Here is a 17,274-nt window from a genome sequence, read left to right on the forward strand (position 1 = left end):
ACGTATAACCCGGTCTGTCACCATGCTGCAGTTCCCAGGTATCCAGAAGCGCCATTTCGGTAAGCAACGCACGCAGTTCCATGCATGGCACATGATGAGGTACTTGGTCCTTTTTGTCGACGACACAATTAAAGTCGCCGCCCACTATATAGTTATCAAAGCGTCCAGCGAACAAAGGTGCTATCTCTTCGGTGTAAAAAGTCGCCCTTTCTCTTCGTTTTGTGGAGCCAGATGGTGCGTATAAATTGATGAAACGAACGCCATCGACAGTGATCGCTATGCCACGTGCCGAAGGGAGAGACCTGACGTCTTCCACTCCTATTCCTTCCCTGGTGAGAATCGCTACACCGCATCCACTTTCATCGTGCACTGAATAATGTGCCTCGTAACCGTAGAACTCTGGCGGCGATGTGAAACGCACTTCTTGTAGGAGTACAATGTCCACGTCCGCAGCGCGTAACATATCTTGCAGCATCTGAATTTTAAGCGGTGTCCGTATGCCATTAATGTTTATCGTGGCAATGCGGTACGCCTGGCTTGTGTTCATCAGTTGTAGGGCGGTGTCATTAAGCGGCCATCTGCACCCCCGGCGCTCCGCATCACACTAAGTTGGTCAACATTTCCCGACCCCTCCCGGCCTCTGGCCAGGACTATCCTCAATCGTCGCGTTCGTATTTTCATCCTGTTCCTGTTGGTCCATTTCTTGCGCCCAGTCCCCCAGCATATTTCCGGAAGTGGTCGAAGGATGGGAGGTAACGTTGTCATCGTTCTGATGTTGGACAGTTGTCATCTCCACTTCCGCCTTCCGGTCACCAGAAGGAGAGATCAAGTTATCATCGCTGTGTAGTTCCTGCATCGTCATCTCGGTATCTGTGGAATCCACTGGTCTCAGATCGATACTGTCGTTGTCGTCCACTGTCCCCTCGGGACTATGGCTATCGTCAGCAGAAGTCAGTCGACGCTTCTTTCTTCTCTTCGGCGAACGCTGTTTCCGTTGCCTTGCTTCCGCATCGGCTGTGTGGGTTGCGTATCCTCCGTCTTGGTCCTGGCCTATCACGCTCTCGGTGGAAGCACTAGCAGCCACCACGGATGAGCCTGGAGCGGCCGTCAGCTGCATCTCTTGTGTGGTGTCCTGTGTCTGTTGTGGTGGAACCGACGGTCGGAGTTCCAGTCCGTTGGTGTCCATGTTCTCTGTAGGGGGCAGCTGCTGGTGCCTATCGGAAATCTCCCTCACGTCGCCTCTCAGGGCTTCCACAAAGGTCAACGGTAAGACAGTCGTCTGTTGTGGCACCTGAACGTCATCCCGTGGAGTTTGCACTAAACGTCGCTGGAGACATTCCGAGCGGACGTGACCTTCTTTCCCGCACCCCGAGCAAGTGCGAGGTTGCCCATCATAGATGATAATCGCTCGACAACCTCCTATGTACAAATAAGAGGGGACGTGCTTGCGCAGTTCTATCCGTATTTGTCTCACCCCATTTAAAACGGGATACGTGGTAAAACTCGTCCATTTTTCGGCCACATGGGATAGAACTGTACCGTATGGTCGAAAGGCGTCGGTAACAAGTTCAGACGGGACCTCAAACGGAAGTTCGAAGACGCGTATAGTGCGGATCCCCATTCCCGCGTGATCGACTGTAACCGCACCTACAGTCCCATCGGCATGACAGAAACGATACCCGTTCGGTGATCGTTGTAGAAGACTGTCGCAAGCAGCCTCGTCAACAAGTTTGACATAGACGACGCTGGAAACGAGCGATAAATTGATTCCCACGATTTCCTGTGGATCGATTTTTACCTCTTCTCTGATGAAACGTTCAATCTCGTGTGCCTTTGGTCGTGTATAGTCGGTCGCAAAACTGAACTTCAAAGTCGTTTTTCTGTACGAGTGTGCCATCTCGTCCTAGACTCACAACACCGCACACGCGAAGCTGCTCCGGCGTAAACAAACAGGCGCGCGCCCCACAGCGCGGCCGGCTAGCAACACGGTCCGCACTGTGTCACTGCCGAAGGCAGACGACGAACTCGGGACCTTTGCCTTTCGCGGGCAAGTGCTCTACCATCTGAGCTACCGAAGCACGACTCACGGCCGGTACTCACAGCTCTACTTCTGCCAGTATCTCGTCTCCTACCTTCCAAACTTTACAGAAGCTCTCCTGCGAACCATGCAGAACTAGCACTCCTGAAAGAAAGGATATAGCGGAGACATGGCTTAGCCACAGCCTGGGGGATGTTTCCAGAATGATATTTTCACTCTGCAGCGGAGTGTGCGCTGATATGAAACTTTCTGGCAGATTAAAACTGTGTGCCCGACCGAGACTCGAACTCGGGACCTTTGCCTTTCGCGGGCAAGTGCTCTACCATCTGAGCTACCGAAGCACGACTCACGGCCGGTACTCACAGCTCTACTTCTGCCAGTATCTCGTCTCCTACCTTCCAAACTTTACAGAAGCTCTCCTGCGAACCATGCAGAACTAGCACTCCTGAAAGAAAGGATATAGCGGAGACATGGCTTAGCCACAGCCTGGGGGATGTTTCCAGAATGATATTTTCACTCTGCAGCGGAGTGTGCGCTGATATGAAACTTTCTGGCAGATTAAAACTGTGTGCCCGACCCAGACTCGAACTCGGGACCTTTGCCTTTCGCGGGCAAGTGCTCTACCATCTGAGCTACCGAAGCACGACTCACGGCCGGTACTCACAGCTCTACTTCTGCCAGTATCTCGTCTCCTACCTTCCAAACTTTACAGAAGCTCTCCTGCGAACCATGCAGAACTAGCACTCCTGAAAGAAAGGATATAGCGGAGACATGGCTTAGCCACAGCCTGGGGGATGTTTCCAGAATGATATTTTCACTCTGCAGCGGAGTGTGCGCTGATATGAAACATTCTGGCAGATTAAAACTGTGTGCCCGACCGAGACTCGAACTCGGGACCTTTGCCTTTCGCGGGCAAGTGCTCTACCATCTGAGCTACCGAAGCACGACTCACGGCCGGTACTCACAGCTCTACTTCTGCCAGTATCTCGTCTCCTACCTTCCAAACTTTACAGAAGCTCTCCTGCGAACCATGCAGAACTAGCACTCCTGAAAGAAAGGATATAGCGGAGACATGGCTTAGCCACAGCCTGGGGGATGTTTCCAGAATGATATTTTCACTCTGCAGCGGAGTGTGCGCTGATATGAAACTTTCTGGCAGATTAAAACTGTGTGCCCGACCGAGACTCGAACTCGGGACCTTTGCCTTTCGCGGGCAAGTGCTCTACCATCTGAGCTACCGAAGCACGACTCACGGCCGGTACTCACAGCTCTACTTCTGCCAGTATCTCGTCTCCTACCTTCCAAACTTTACAGAAGCTCTCCTGCGAACCATGCAGAACTAGCACTCCTGAAAGAAAGGATATAGCGGAGACATGGCTTAGCCACAGCCTGGGGGATGTTTCCAGAATGATATTTTCACTCTGCAGCGGAGTGTGCGCTGATATGAAACTTTCTGGCAGATTAAAACTGTGTGCCCGACCGAGACTCGAACTCGGGACCTTTGCCTTTCGCGGGCAAGTGCTCTACCATCTGAGCTACCGAAGCACGACTCACGGCCGGTACTCACAGCTCTACTTCTGCCAGTATCTCGTCTCCTACCTTCCAAACTTTACAGAAGCTCTCCTGCGAACCATGCAGAACTAGCACTCCTGAAAGAAAGGATATAGCGGAGACATGGCTTAGCCACAGCCTGGGGGATGTTTCCAGAATGATATTTTCACTCTGCAGCGGAGTGTGCGCTGATATGAAACTTTCTGGCAGATTAAAACTGTGTGCCCGACCGAGACTCGAACTCGGGACCTTAGCCTTTCGCGGGCAAGTGCTCTACCATCTGAGCTACCGAAGCACGACTCACGGCCGGTACTCACAGCTCTACTTCTGCCAGTATCTCGTCTCCTACCTTCCAAACTTTACAGAAGCTCTCCTGCGAACCATGCAGAACTAGCACTCCTGAAAGAAAGGATATAGCGGAGACATGGCTTAGCCACAGCCTGGGGGATGTTTCCAGAATGATATTTTCACTTTGCAGCGGAGTGTGCGCTGATATGAAACTTTCTGGCAGATTAAAACTGTGCCCGACCGAGACTCGAACTCGGGACCTTTGCCTTTCGCGGGCAAGTGCTCTACCATCTGAGCTACCGAAGCACGACTCACGGCCGGTACTCACAGCTCTACTTCTGCCAGTATCTCGTCTCCTACCTTCCAAACTTTACAGAAGCTCTCCTGCGAACCATGCAGAACTAGCACTCCTGAAAGAAAGGATATAGCGGAGACATGGCTTAGCCACAGCCTGGGGGATGTTTCCAGAATGATATTTTCACTCTGCAGCGGAGTGTGCGCTGATATGAAACTTTCTGGCAGATTAAAACTGTGTGCCCGACCGAGACTCGAACTCGGGACCTTTGCCTTTCGCGGGCAAGTGCTCTACCATCTGAGCTACCGAAGCACGACTCACGGCCGGTACTCACAGCTCTACTTCTGCCAGTATCTCGTCTCCTACCTTCCAAACTTTACAGAAGCTCTCCTGCGAACCATGCAGAACTAGCACTCCTGAAAGAAAGGATATAGCGGAGACATGGCTTAGCCACAGCCTGGGGGATGTTTCCAGAATGATATTTTCACTCTGCAGCGGAGTGTGCGCTGATATGAAACTTTCTGGCAGATTAAAACTGTGTGCCCGACCGAGACTCGAACTCGGGACCTTTGCCTTTCGCGGGCAAGTGCTCTACCATCTGAGCTACCGAAGCACGACTCACGGCCGGTACTCACAGCTCTACTTCTGCCAGTATCTCGTCTCCTACCTTCCAAACTTTACAGAAGCTCTCCTGCGAACCATGCAGAACTAGCACTCCTGAAAGAAAGGATATAGCGGAGACATGGCTTAGCCACAGCCTGGGGGATGTTTCCAGAATGATATTTTCACTCCGCAGCGGAGTGTGCGCTGATATGAAACTTTCTGGCAGATTAAAACTGTGTGCCCGACCGAGACTCGAACTCGGGACCTTTGCCTTTCGCGGGCAAGTGCTCTACCATCTGAGCTACCGAAGCACGACTCACGGCCGGTACTCACAGCTCTACTTCTGCCAGTATCTCGTCTCCTACCTTCCAAACTTTACAGAAGCTCTCCTGCGAACCATGCAGAACTAGCACTCCTGAAAGAAAGGATATAGCGGAGACATGGCTTAGCCACAGCCTGGGGGATGTTTCCAGAATGATATTTTCACTCTGCAGCGGAGTGTGCGCTGATATGAAACTTTCTGGCAGATTAAAACTGTGTGCCCGACCGAGACTCGAACTCGGGACCTTTGCCTTTCGCGGGCAAGTGCTCTACCACCTGAGCTACCGAAGCACGACTCACGGCCGGTACTCACAGCTCTACTTCTGCCAGTATCTCGTCTCCTACGTTCCAAACTTTACAGAAGCTCTCCTGCGAACCATGCAGAACTAGCACTCCTGAAAGAAAGGATATAGCGGAGACATGGCTTAGCCACAGCCTGGGGGATGTTTCCAGAATGATATTTTCACTCTGCAGCGGAGTGTGCGCTGATATGAAACTTTCTGGCAGATTAAAACTGTGTGCCCGACCGAGACTCGAACTCGGGACCTTTGCCTTTCGCGGGCAAGTGCTCTACCATCTGAGCTACCGAAGCACGACTCACGGCCGGTACTCACAGCTCTACTTCTGCCAGTATCTCGTCTCCTACCTTCCAAACTTTACAGAAGCTCTCCTGCGAACCATGCAGAACTAGCACTCCTGAAAGAAAGGATATAGCGGAGACATGGCTTAGCCACAGCCTGGGGGATGTTTCCAGAATGATATTTTCACTCTGCAGCGGAGTGTGCGCTGATATGAAACTTTCTGGCAGATTAAAACTGTGTGCCCGACCGAGACTCGAACTCGGGACCTTTGCCTTTCGCGGGCAAGTGCTCTACCATATGAGCTACCGAAGCACGACTCACGGCCGGTACTCACAGCTCTACTTCTGCCAGTATCTCGTCTCCTACCTTCCAAACTTTACAGAAGCTCTCCTGCGAACCATGCAGAACTAGCACTCCTGAAAGAAAGGATATAGCGGAGACATGGCTTAGCCACAGCCTGGGGGATGTTTCCAGAATGATATTTTCACTCTGCAGCGGAGTGTGCGCTGATATGAAACTTTCTGGCAGATTAAAACTGTGTGCCCGACCGAGACTCGAACTCGGGACCTTTGACTTTCGCGGGCAAGTGCTCTACCATCTGAGCTACCGAAGCACGACTCACGGCCGGTACTCACAGCTCTACTTCTGCCAGTATCTCGTCTCCTACCTTCCAAACTTTACAGAAGCTCTCCTGCGAACCATGCAGAACTAGCACTCCTGAAAGAAAGGATATAGCGGAGACATGGCTTAGCCACAGCCTGGGGGATGTTTCCAGAATGATATTTTCACTCTGCAGCGGAGTGTGCGCTGATATGAAACTTTCTGGCAGATTAAAACTGTGTGCCCGACCGAGACTCGAACTCGGGACCTTTGCCTTTCGCGGGCAAGTGCTCTACCATCTGAGCTACCGAAGCACGACTCACGGCCGGTACTCACAGCTCTACTTCTGCCAGTATCTCGTCTCCTACCTTCCAAACTTTACAGAAGCTCTCCTGCGAACCATGCAGAACTAGCACTCCTGAAAGAAAGGATATAGCGGAGACATGGCTTAGCCACAGCCTGGGGGATGTTTCCAGAATGATATTTTCACTCTGCAGCGGAGTGTGCGCTGATATGAAACTTTCTGGCAGATTAAAACTGTGTGCCCGACCGAGACTCGAACTCGGGACCTTTGCCTTTCACGGGCAAGTGCTCTACCATCTGAGCTACCGAAGCACGACTCACGGCCGGTACTCACAGCTCTACTTCTGCCAGTATCTCGTCTCCTACCTTCCAAACTTTACAGAAGCTCTCCTGCGAACCATGCAGAACTAGCACTCCTGAAAGAAAGGATATAGCGGAGACATGGCTTAGCCACAGCCTGGGGGATGTTTCCAGAATGATATTTTCACTCTGCAGCGGAGTGTGCGCTGATATGAAACTTTCTGGCAGATTAAAACTGTGTGCCCGACCGAGACTCGAACTCGGGACCTTTGCCTTTCGCAGGCAAGTGCTCTACCATCTGAGCTACCGAAGCACGACTCACGGCCGGTACTCACAGCTCTACTTCTGCCAGTATCTCGTCTCCTACCTTCCAAACTTTACAGAAGCTCTCCTGCGAACCATGCAGAGCTAGCACTCCTGAAAGAAAGGATATAGCGGAGACATGGCTTAGCCACAGCCTGGGGGATGTTTCCAGAATGATATTTTCACTCTGCAGCGGAGTGTGCGCTGATATGAAACTTTCTGGCAGATTAAAACTGTGTGCCCGACCGAGACTCGAACTCGGGACCTTTGCCTTTCGCGGGCAAGTGCTCTACCATCTGAGCTACCGAAGCACGACTCACGGCCGGTACTCACAGCTCTACTTCTGCCAGTATCTCGTCTCCTACCTTCCAAACTTTACAGAAGCTCTCCTGCGAACCATGCAGAACTAGCACTCCTGAAAGAAAGGATATAGCGGAGACATGGCTTAGCCACAGCCTGGGGGATGTTTCCAGAATGATAATTTCACTCTGCAGCGGAGTGTGCGCTGATATGAAACTTTCTGGCAGATTAAAACTGTGTGTCCGACCGAGACTCGAACTCGGGACCTTTGCCTTTCGCGGGCAAGTGCTCTACCATCTGAGCTACCGAAGCACGACTCACGGCCGGTACTCACAGCTCTACTTCTGCCAGTATCTCGTCTCCTACCTTCCAAACTTTACAGAAGCTCTCCTGCGAACCATGCAGAACTAGCACTCCTGAAAGAAAGGATATAGCGGAGACATGGCTTAGCCACAGCCTGGGGGATGTTTCCAGAATGATATTTTCACTCTGCAGCGGAGTGTGCGCTGATATGAAACTTTCTGGCAGATTAAAACTGTGTGCCCGACCGAGACTCGAACTCGGGACCTTTGCCTTTCACGGGCAAGTGCTCTACCATCTGAGCTACCGAAGCACGACTCACGGCCGGTACTCACAGCTCTACTTCTGCCAGTATCTCGTCTCCTACCTTCCAAACTTTACAGAAGCTCTCCTGCGAACCATGCAGAACTAGCACTCCTGAAAGAAAGGATATAGCGGAGACATGGCTTAGCCACAGCCTGGGGGATGTTTCCAGAATGATATTTTCACTCTGCAGCGGAGTGTGCGCTGATATGAAACTTTCTGGCAGATTAAAACTGTGTGCCCGACCGAGACTCGAACTCGGGACCTTTGCCTTTCGCGGGCAAGTGCTCTACCATCTGAGCTACCGAAGCACGACTCACGGCCGGTACTCACAGCTCTACTTCTGCCAGTATCTCGTCTCCTACCTTCCAAACTTTACAGAAGCTCTCCTGCGAACCATGCAGAACTAGCACTCCTGAAAGAAAGGATATAGCGGAGACATGGCTTAGCCACAGCCTGGGGGATGTTTCCAGAATGATATTTTCACTCTGCAGCGGAGTGTGCGCTGATATGAAACTTTCTGGCAGATTAAAACCGTGTGCCCGACCGAGACTCGAACTCGGGACCTTTGCCTTTCACGGGCAAGTGCTCTACCATCTGAGCTACCGAAGCACGACTCATGGCCGGTACTCACAGCCTTACTTCTGCCAGTATCTCGTCTCCTACCTTCCAAACTTTACAGAAGCTCTCCTGCGAACCATGCAGAACTAGCACTCCTGAAAGAAAGGATATAGCGGAGACATGGCTTAGCCACAGCCTGGGGGATGTTTCCAGAATGATATTTTCACTCTGCAGCGGAGTGTGCGCTGATATGAAACTTTCTGGCAGATTAAAACTGTGTGCCCGACCGAGACTCGAACTCGGGACCTTTGCCTTTCGCGGGCAAGTACTCTACCATATGAGCTACCGAAGCACGACTCATGGCCGGTACTCACAGCCTTACTTCTGCCAGTATCTCGTCTCCTACCTTCCAAACTTTACAGAAGCTCTCCTGCGAACCATGCAGAACTAGCACTCCTGAAAGAAAGGATATAGCGGAGACATGGCTTAGCCACAGCCTGGGGGATGTTTCCAGAATGATATTTTCACTCTGCAGCGGAGTGTGCGCTGGTATGAAACTTTCTGGCAGATTAAAACTGTGTGCCCGACCGAGACTCGAACTCGGGACCTTTGCCTTTCGCGGGCAAGTGCTCTACCATCTGAGCTACCGAAGCACGACTCACGGCCGGTACTCACAGCTCTACTTCTGCCAGTATCTCGTCTCCTACCTTCCAAACTTTACAGAAGCTCTCCTGCGAACCATGCAGAACTAGCACTCCTGAAAGAAAGGATATAGCGGAGACATGGCTTAGCCACAGCCTGGGGGATGTTTCCAGAATGATATTTTCACTCTGCAGCGGAGTGTGCGCTGATATGAAACTTTCTGGCAGATTAAAACTGTGTGCCCGACCGAGACTCGAACTCGGGACCTTTGCCTTTCGCGGGCAAGTGCTCTACCATCTGAGCTACCGAAGCACGACTCATGGCCGGTACTCACAGCCTTACTTCTGCCAGTATCTCGTCTCCTACCTTCCAAACTTTACAGAAGCTCTCCTGCGAACCATGCAGAACTAGCACTCCTGAAAGAAAGGATATAGCGGAGACATGGCTTAGCCACAGCCTGGGGGATGTTTCCAGAATGATATTTTCACTCTGCAGCGGAGTGTGCGCTGATATGAAACTTTCTGGCAGATTAAAACTGTGTGCCCGACCGAGACTCGAACTCGGGACCTTTGCCTTTCGCGGGCAAGTGCTCTACCATCTGAGCTACCGAAGCACGACTCACGGCCGGTACTCACAGCCTTACTTCTGCCAGTATCTCGTCTCCTAACTTCCAAACTGTCAGTACCGGGCGTGAGTCGTGCTTCGGTAGCTCAGTTGGTAGAGCACTTGCCCGCGAAAGGCAAAGGTCCCGAGTTCGAGTCTCGGTCGGGCATACAGTTTTAATCTGCCAGGAAGTTTCATATCAGCGTACACTCCGCTGCAGAGTGAAAATATCATTCTGAAAATACAGAATGTCGTTCATCTAGCAATGGAGTTGTTTTAGCTGTAACTACTGGTATAGTAGGAGGTATTCCAACCAGTATTCTTTTGGACACAGGAGCGGCTGTGAGTGTTTTGCCGTATAATTTTTATAAGAAAATGACCGAATTTAAACCTGTACCAGAGACCGTGTTTAAAAGTGTAAGATTTTAACTGCCGTAGGTAATACGTCTAGTAGAGTTACGAAACAGGTATTTGTTATCATTAAGATAGGCAATGGAACAGTACAATGGCCATTCCTCATGGTCCAGAATCTAATTAATAATTGTATTATACGTTTAGATATGTTATGCGAGAAGAATAGCATTGTTGACTTCTCGAAACGTAAATCTTTCCTTAGACAAAGGGCCAGTGAAATCACGACTGACTTGGATACAGTAATCTCAGCCATAAAAAGTATTGTACTGGATACAAAATTTAAGTTTTGGAAGAGAGTGAGAAAACAAACACACAGACACTTGCACCTGATACAGAGTATGATGAATTGAAAACACTGATTAGCCAAAAGATAAGTGAAACCACTGCTACTACTGTTGATGAACGCAGTGAGTTTTATCAAGTACTACGTAAGTATAAACAGGTCTTTACTGAACGACCAACTGTCATTAAGACATGTTTATAGAACTGAAGTCAAGCCTCATCAAATTGGTTCTGTCAGTTTCGTCGGATGGAAGATTACTATTACACCAATTCGCGCGCGTCACAAAGTATCTGACACAGATTTATTCTCCCGTTTATATTAATAAAACTAGGACGTCCGTTCTCACAATAATGTCATGATAATCACAGGCCGCACTTCAGTTCGAGAGTTCTTTCAATTACAATCAATACAGTCGCACACTCACGCCAAAGCTTTAGCAAATCCTTATTACAGAAGCGGCAACGGCACGTGTACCTTTGTGCTTATCCTTATTAAACCAATCACTCACAAAGTCTTCGCGTGAAAGCGATACCAAATACACCCAATCAAGATCGAAAAGAACCTTACGCTTCGAACAAGATACGGAACGCCTGACTTCTAGTAACTCGAAGGTTAGCTCGATCAAACTTTACACCATCATTAATCACATGAAAACGCGAGAAAAACCAAATTGCGAATTGGTGTAATAGTAATCTTCCATCCGACGAAACTGACAGAACCAAGGCCTAATAACTGAGTAGAACACGATATTTGTGTCTTTGAAATTGTGAGTGTTGAGTGTTTTAAATTTGGTATAGAGGGTCCCTGTATGTCAACGCCTTAAGAGGGAGAGAAATGCTTTGATTTGAGTGAATATTAATGATACTTTAAAGTGGCGGTGACGCGTAGGTTTTTTTTTTTTTTTTTTTTTACTAGCTTCCGCTTAGTGGGGAAGAAGTTTTCCACCAGCACTCACGCATGACGAAACTTTGTGGAGACATTGAAAATTAAGAAAATGGATAAATAAAATGATGCTCAGGCCCTGTGCATGATAAAGGAATAATTGGTGTCTCGTGTTATCATTTCTCCCCATATAACGTAACTTGAAAATACTATAACTGAATCTTTGAATCTCAAAAAATTAAAAGGGTAAAGATTACGCAGTGAATCAAAACGGTAAAGTACAAGCAGGACAAAGAATATTAAAGTGAAAGATAAGTCACACTGAGAGTTTGTTAAGATAATTACGTAAAGTTCGGCTTAAAGTATATGAAAGAGGATTTTGTACGACTGTTTAAGTGATAAAAAGTGGAAAAGTTAAGTTATGGGGAATTGATAAACTATGAAGGTTGTAGCAAATAGAGTGAAAATAGCATTATCCATTGTGTGTGTTCGTAAAAAGAAATAAGCAAGGATAGAGGTGCAGTGCAGGGACTGTATAGTATTAATAATCTCTGACTAGCAACGCTCAGTCAACACGTAAAATTACATCGCTAGCGTGCTCTTGCGAAAATTAAACTAACTGAATCTGGTAGCTAAGAAAGTTCAGTCTAGATTGATTGCTTCAGTGGGGTTCTATTAAAAGGAACGCTTAAACTCCACATTGGATAGTTTTCAAGTTGGGAAAAAAATAAGATAAATCCAAGGTATCATCGTTGGAGTGTTTGGTTATGTAAGCGAGGTTTCCGATCACGTTGCTGTGAAGTGTGGCACATCGCAGTGAGTTGGGTTTAATTGACTTAAGCAGCGCATCCTAATCAGACTCGTAGTTTCTGCTTGATTCCATCGACTAGTAGATTACTTTTGGTGTCAGCTGGCTGGTCGAATCTGTAAAATCTTGTGATAGATGCGTTAACTAAAATATTCAATCGGGAGCTAACACTAGCCGATAAAACCAGAACCCCTTTATACTATTGGTGGTCCAGTTGCATATTCGGCGGTAGCTATTGTGCGAGTGGTAAGCATTTGGTTAAACTTTCCATCCTCACAACTACTTGCAGATAGCTGATATAGTACACGGCGTTGCGGAACTCTATGGAGTCGCTACGCGTTTTAATACACTTGTCATCTCCGTGTATCAGCGCCATCCCACCCAGGTTTGACACCGATAAATAGTAGTCGCTTTAGCAGATGTTGTTGGCTAGCGCAGTAAATATAATTTAGCAGACACACCACCACCGAGGAGCAGTACAAGGTCTGCATACAAATTTTGTTTCGTTCCGACGGCACTTCCGCCTTTTCTCAAAGAACATGCTTTTTTCGGGCCAAAGATAATAAATCTCCCCTTAACACAGTAGGCCACTTGTTCACTGCCTTTTCAGTTTTTACAAAACCAATAGTACTCATATACTTTTGTTGCGTTTTAATTTCATTCCCTTTTTCACGTGTTCAAAATGATACTGAAACTTTTATTCTTCTTTGATTTTGCACCTCAAAACATGATTTAGGAAGTACTCCACAGCTTCATGATGAACGTACAAGCATTTTTTGTTTGATATTTGTTGTTGAGTTAGGGTTTTGACAGAATGGTAAAAAAAAGAAACAAACAACGCTACAAAATACATGCTAAATTTCAATTTCCTTCACAACCTTGTTTCTTTTAAAGACTCGCTGTAACCAAACTCCTCGGTCAATTTCTATGTTGTCATTGTTTTGATAATTACAAATTTTAAATTTGAAAACAAGAGAACTGTCAAATCTCAGTAAGACCGTCTATTGTAATATCTGAAAAGTGACTCTCCTACATGCCTTCCTACACCAGAGTCCCGTTCTCCGATGTAGTATTTACTTTTCTTAAATCGTCATCGTACTCTAGTAAAGAATAAGAACACATTACTCCAACCCAGTTTTTATTACACTTGAACGCTACGGTACAGATTACAGCGACGCGGCGTCCTGGGTCGCACGGCCCGACGGCCAAACCTTCTACGCTGGTCACGACGCCGGCGATGGCGAAGTAGGCGCCGGATTTCAGACACACGGCGACGGGTCGGCTGGCAAACGTCAGCGCTGAGCAGTTCCTGGTGTGGAGCCCCCGAGTCCGAAAGGAAGGCGGCATCGGCGTCCTGAAAACAGATTAAAAACGTCTCAATTTCACCACCTAACAGCTTTACCGTGAAGTGATTCACAAGAAATGGCACTAAAATTACGTTACTCTCTATTCTCTTTAGTGATCAAAGCTGCTGAAACGAATCCGTATGAGTCTCTGATATCCGGAAATAGCTCGCCTTCGCAGTAGAGAGGCATTTATATGGCAATTCCAGTAACACTCGAGGATCTTCGATACTATGCCACTTCGTCTGCTGTCAACCGAGATGCAACCATAGGGAGAGTCTTCTCAGATATGTGGTCGGCTCCATTGACTAATACTTCATCGAGCCGACCACATATCTGAAAAGATACTCGCTGTGGTTACATCACTGCTGATAGCGCGCGAAGTGATACAGTACTGAAGATCTGCACATATACTGGACAGCCAACGCTCTACAAAAAGAAAGTAATATCGGGTGTGTGGCAAGTGAATTTAATAGGACCTCTGAGTGTTCGCTGCCGATGACGTACTCTCCAGGCAAACATCACCGTTGGACGATCATAAGAAAATGCAGAGAGACTTGGACAAGATTGCCGACGGATCACTGAATTTCAGCTCTCGTAAACTGATTATAAATGTATGATACTGTCTATAACAAAATTATGGACTCTGAGACCATCCAATTACACAAGAATGGTGGTGAACGTAGAGCATGTCACACTGCATAAGAACTTAGGGGAAATACTAAGAACCAATAAGAAGTGAGAACGTTACGTTAAACCATTATTCTAGAAAGTAAATGAGAAGCGTAGATACGTTGGGAGGTTTCTGGAAATGTGTAGCATATCTGTAAAGGAAACAGTTTTCATTAAATGGCAGTGGTACCAGCCTAGGGTATTGTCATAGTGTTTGGAGTCATTATCAAGTTTGCACGATAATTGACATCGAACGAATGCATAGACGAGCAGCTTTGGTTTATCACAACAGGTCAGCGTCGGTCGTACGAAAGTATGTTTCTTGTTTAACCGCAGTCAAATCATATACCTGTTTACATACTGAACTCACAGAAATAAAAATACACCACAAATGAAGGAGGAGAAGAAGAAGTGGAGAAGGAAGAGCCAACTGTGGGGAAGTGGGTGTCAGGAAGAAGCAGAAAAGATAAAATAAGAAATGAGTTAATGGAGGAGGCGGAAACAAAATGCAAAAATGCACATGTAGCTCACCTCTGCTTCAGAAGCGTCTTCTTCTGCTGCAGGAAGACCGCGCATGTTCCACAATTCGTGAATGTTTTCGCGTACACTCAAACGTAGATCAGCCATTGATTGCCACTGTAAAAGAAGAAGTAAATTATCACTGTACGTACGAACTAACTGCACATCATCAAACAGCTTCCACAGTTGCTTTTACGAGTCAAGAAATATCTAATATTCTGTACAAATTATGTGTACTTAATTGATAAACATATTGCTATAGTTTTAGCTATGTTGAATGATAATTTACAAAATTTCTCTTCAATATCAATTATCAACTACAGTAAGAATCTCTCAAAAGTGGCATTATAATATTGATACTATCTTTTACATTTTTTGTAACTGCTTCACTTATCGACTTACTACATTCTATTTTTGGATAAAAGCAGACTCAAAGTAATTTCTTCTTCAGACTTATTACACCAGTAAATATCCACGTCAGTCTGGGAATAACTACCTACTCTTTTATTGGTGAATTGCAATGAAGTATTTATGTATTGATCCACTACAAATCCAAATTAAGAGAACGAAATGAAGAATAAGCACAAAATGAATAGGTAATGGTGGAGAAAAAAGAGCGAGAAGGAAACATAGCAGAGGAAAGGACCGCGAAATTAATGTAGGAAGCAGAAAGAAGATGCATAGAATGTAGATACAACTCACCTTTGACACATATGCAGTTGACAACGATGAGCGCCGAAATTCAAATTGTGGGGTTTCATCACTAGACTCAAAATCACTATGTTCCTCTTCTATTACAGACAGGTAGTTTGACTGCCACGTTCCCAACAGCACTTCACGCCCTTCCAAGTGCGATGTCTCGTGATTACGTATTTCTTCCTCGGTGGCACTGTAGAGCTTTATGTTCCTCTTGATCTCATCCAATTCCATCTGTCAACATATTACAACCTGTTCAAAACAGTGCTTTCTCCTTAAGCTCTTAACTACATGAATAGTGATAAATCATCACTGCACATAGAAAGTTAATACACACATGATAAAGCAGATTTAATAATGACTTGAATGGATATGAAATGGAAAGATCACATAGGTTCAATCTCAGGTAGAGCTGGTGACAGGCTATTCCACAATCGATTTTCGCTACCAGGTAAACGCACATCCGTTTTTGAAACGCGCTTGGCCTGTCGGGTTACATCTTGTCTTTTCGGCTAATATAGACGGAGTGACTTTTTGCGCTGTGAAGGAGAGGTAGAAATATTACACTAATCATGAAGCTGTCTACTTGTAATATTTAACTGAAATAGCAATTGTGCCGAATAAATCAAAAAATGGAACAGCTGGTTTCAGACGCCATATGTGAGTAGGCTAGCAAATCCGCTTCCGGCCTGAGCATGTAAACGTGACAGCGAAAAACGGTTTCCGATATTCGGTTTTCGTCTTCCGGAATATGTGTCGCATGGAAACGTAGTGATTTAAAGATACTGCTCCACTGTGACTTCTAACACAATGAAGTCGACACAGTATGGCCGCACACTCACTAGTTAACACTGCATGCTCGCCTTTGACTGTTCGAATACGCATCAGTTGTTTACGGTTGTTGCTTCAAGCTGCTATGTAATTTGCACTGACATCACTTATATGTCAGAAATAAAATCAGTTCTGGAAATTTTTGGACAGACGGTGTATTTCATAAAAGTGGAAGTAAAGCAAATTCTTCGTTATACTAATTTCATTAGAAAATACAAGCCTCCATCACGGAATAGCTATTTACATTTTTGCTGTTAAATTGCAGTCAGACCATGCAATTACTTACTGGACTCAGAGGCATCAAAACTACAGATAAATACTGAAAAAAAAGGAAGTGGTAATTCTGGAGAAGAAAGAGTGGAGAAAACTTGGAAAATAGATAAGGAGTCAAGAATTAAAGATGGGAGCAGAAACAAGATGACAAAAAAATCAGATGTAACTCACCTTAATTTCAGAATCACCCTCTTCTCTTGCAGGAAGACTGCGCATGTTCCACAATCCATGTAAGAATTCGCGTACACGCAACCGCAACCTGCGTAGCTCAGCTAATCCACCCCACTGCATGAACAGAAAGAAAAAATCACTATACATACAAAGAAACTGTACATCACAAAACAACTTCCATAGTTATTTATAATGCTGAAGACATATCTAATATTCTGTGTAACTGAAGTAGATTTATTTTATATTGTTGCAGTATTAAATATGTATAACGAATACTTACGTCATTTGATTGGAACATGAAATGAACAGCATTTGCACCAGTTCATGCGAGTCGTTAAATAACTCTGGGGACGTTTAATTTGGAATAATACCTATTTTAATCTACTTTCCACTATTTCTTCCTTTTATTAATTACCCAAAGGTGTCTAAACGATGTGAGTTCAAATATCTGGTAAGAAAAAGTCATGAGATACATTAAAAACATTCCTCA

General features: G+C 46.4%; 1 non-coding gene across 1 annotated transcript; it reads left to right on the top strand.

Annotated features, from left to right (window-relative positions):
- Positions 1-9,987: 9,987 nt before the first annotated feature.
- Positions 9,988-10,062, top strand: Trnas-cga (transfer RNA serine (anticodon CGA)). The gene has a single exon. It is a non-coding gene; the product is annotated as a tRNA-Ser (tRNA).
- The last annotated feature ends 7,212 nt before the right edge of the window (positions 10,063-17,274 follow it).

This window comes from Schistocerca nitens, chromosome 5, assembly GCF_023898315.1.
Source record: "Schistocerca nitens isolate TAMUIC-IGC-003100 chromosome 5, iqSchNite1.1, whole genome shotgun sequence".
Taxonomy (NCBI): Eukaryota; Metazoa; Arthropoda; class Insecta; order Orthoptera; family Acrididae; genus Schistocerca; species Schistocerca nitens.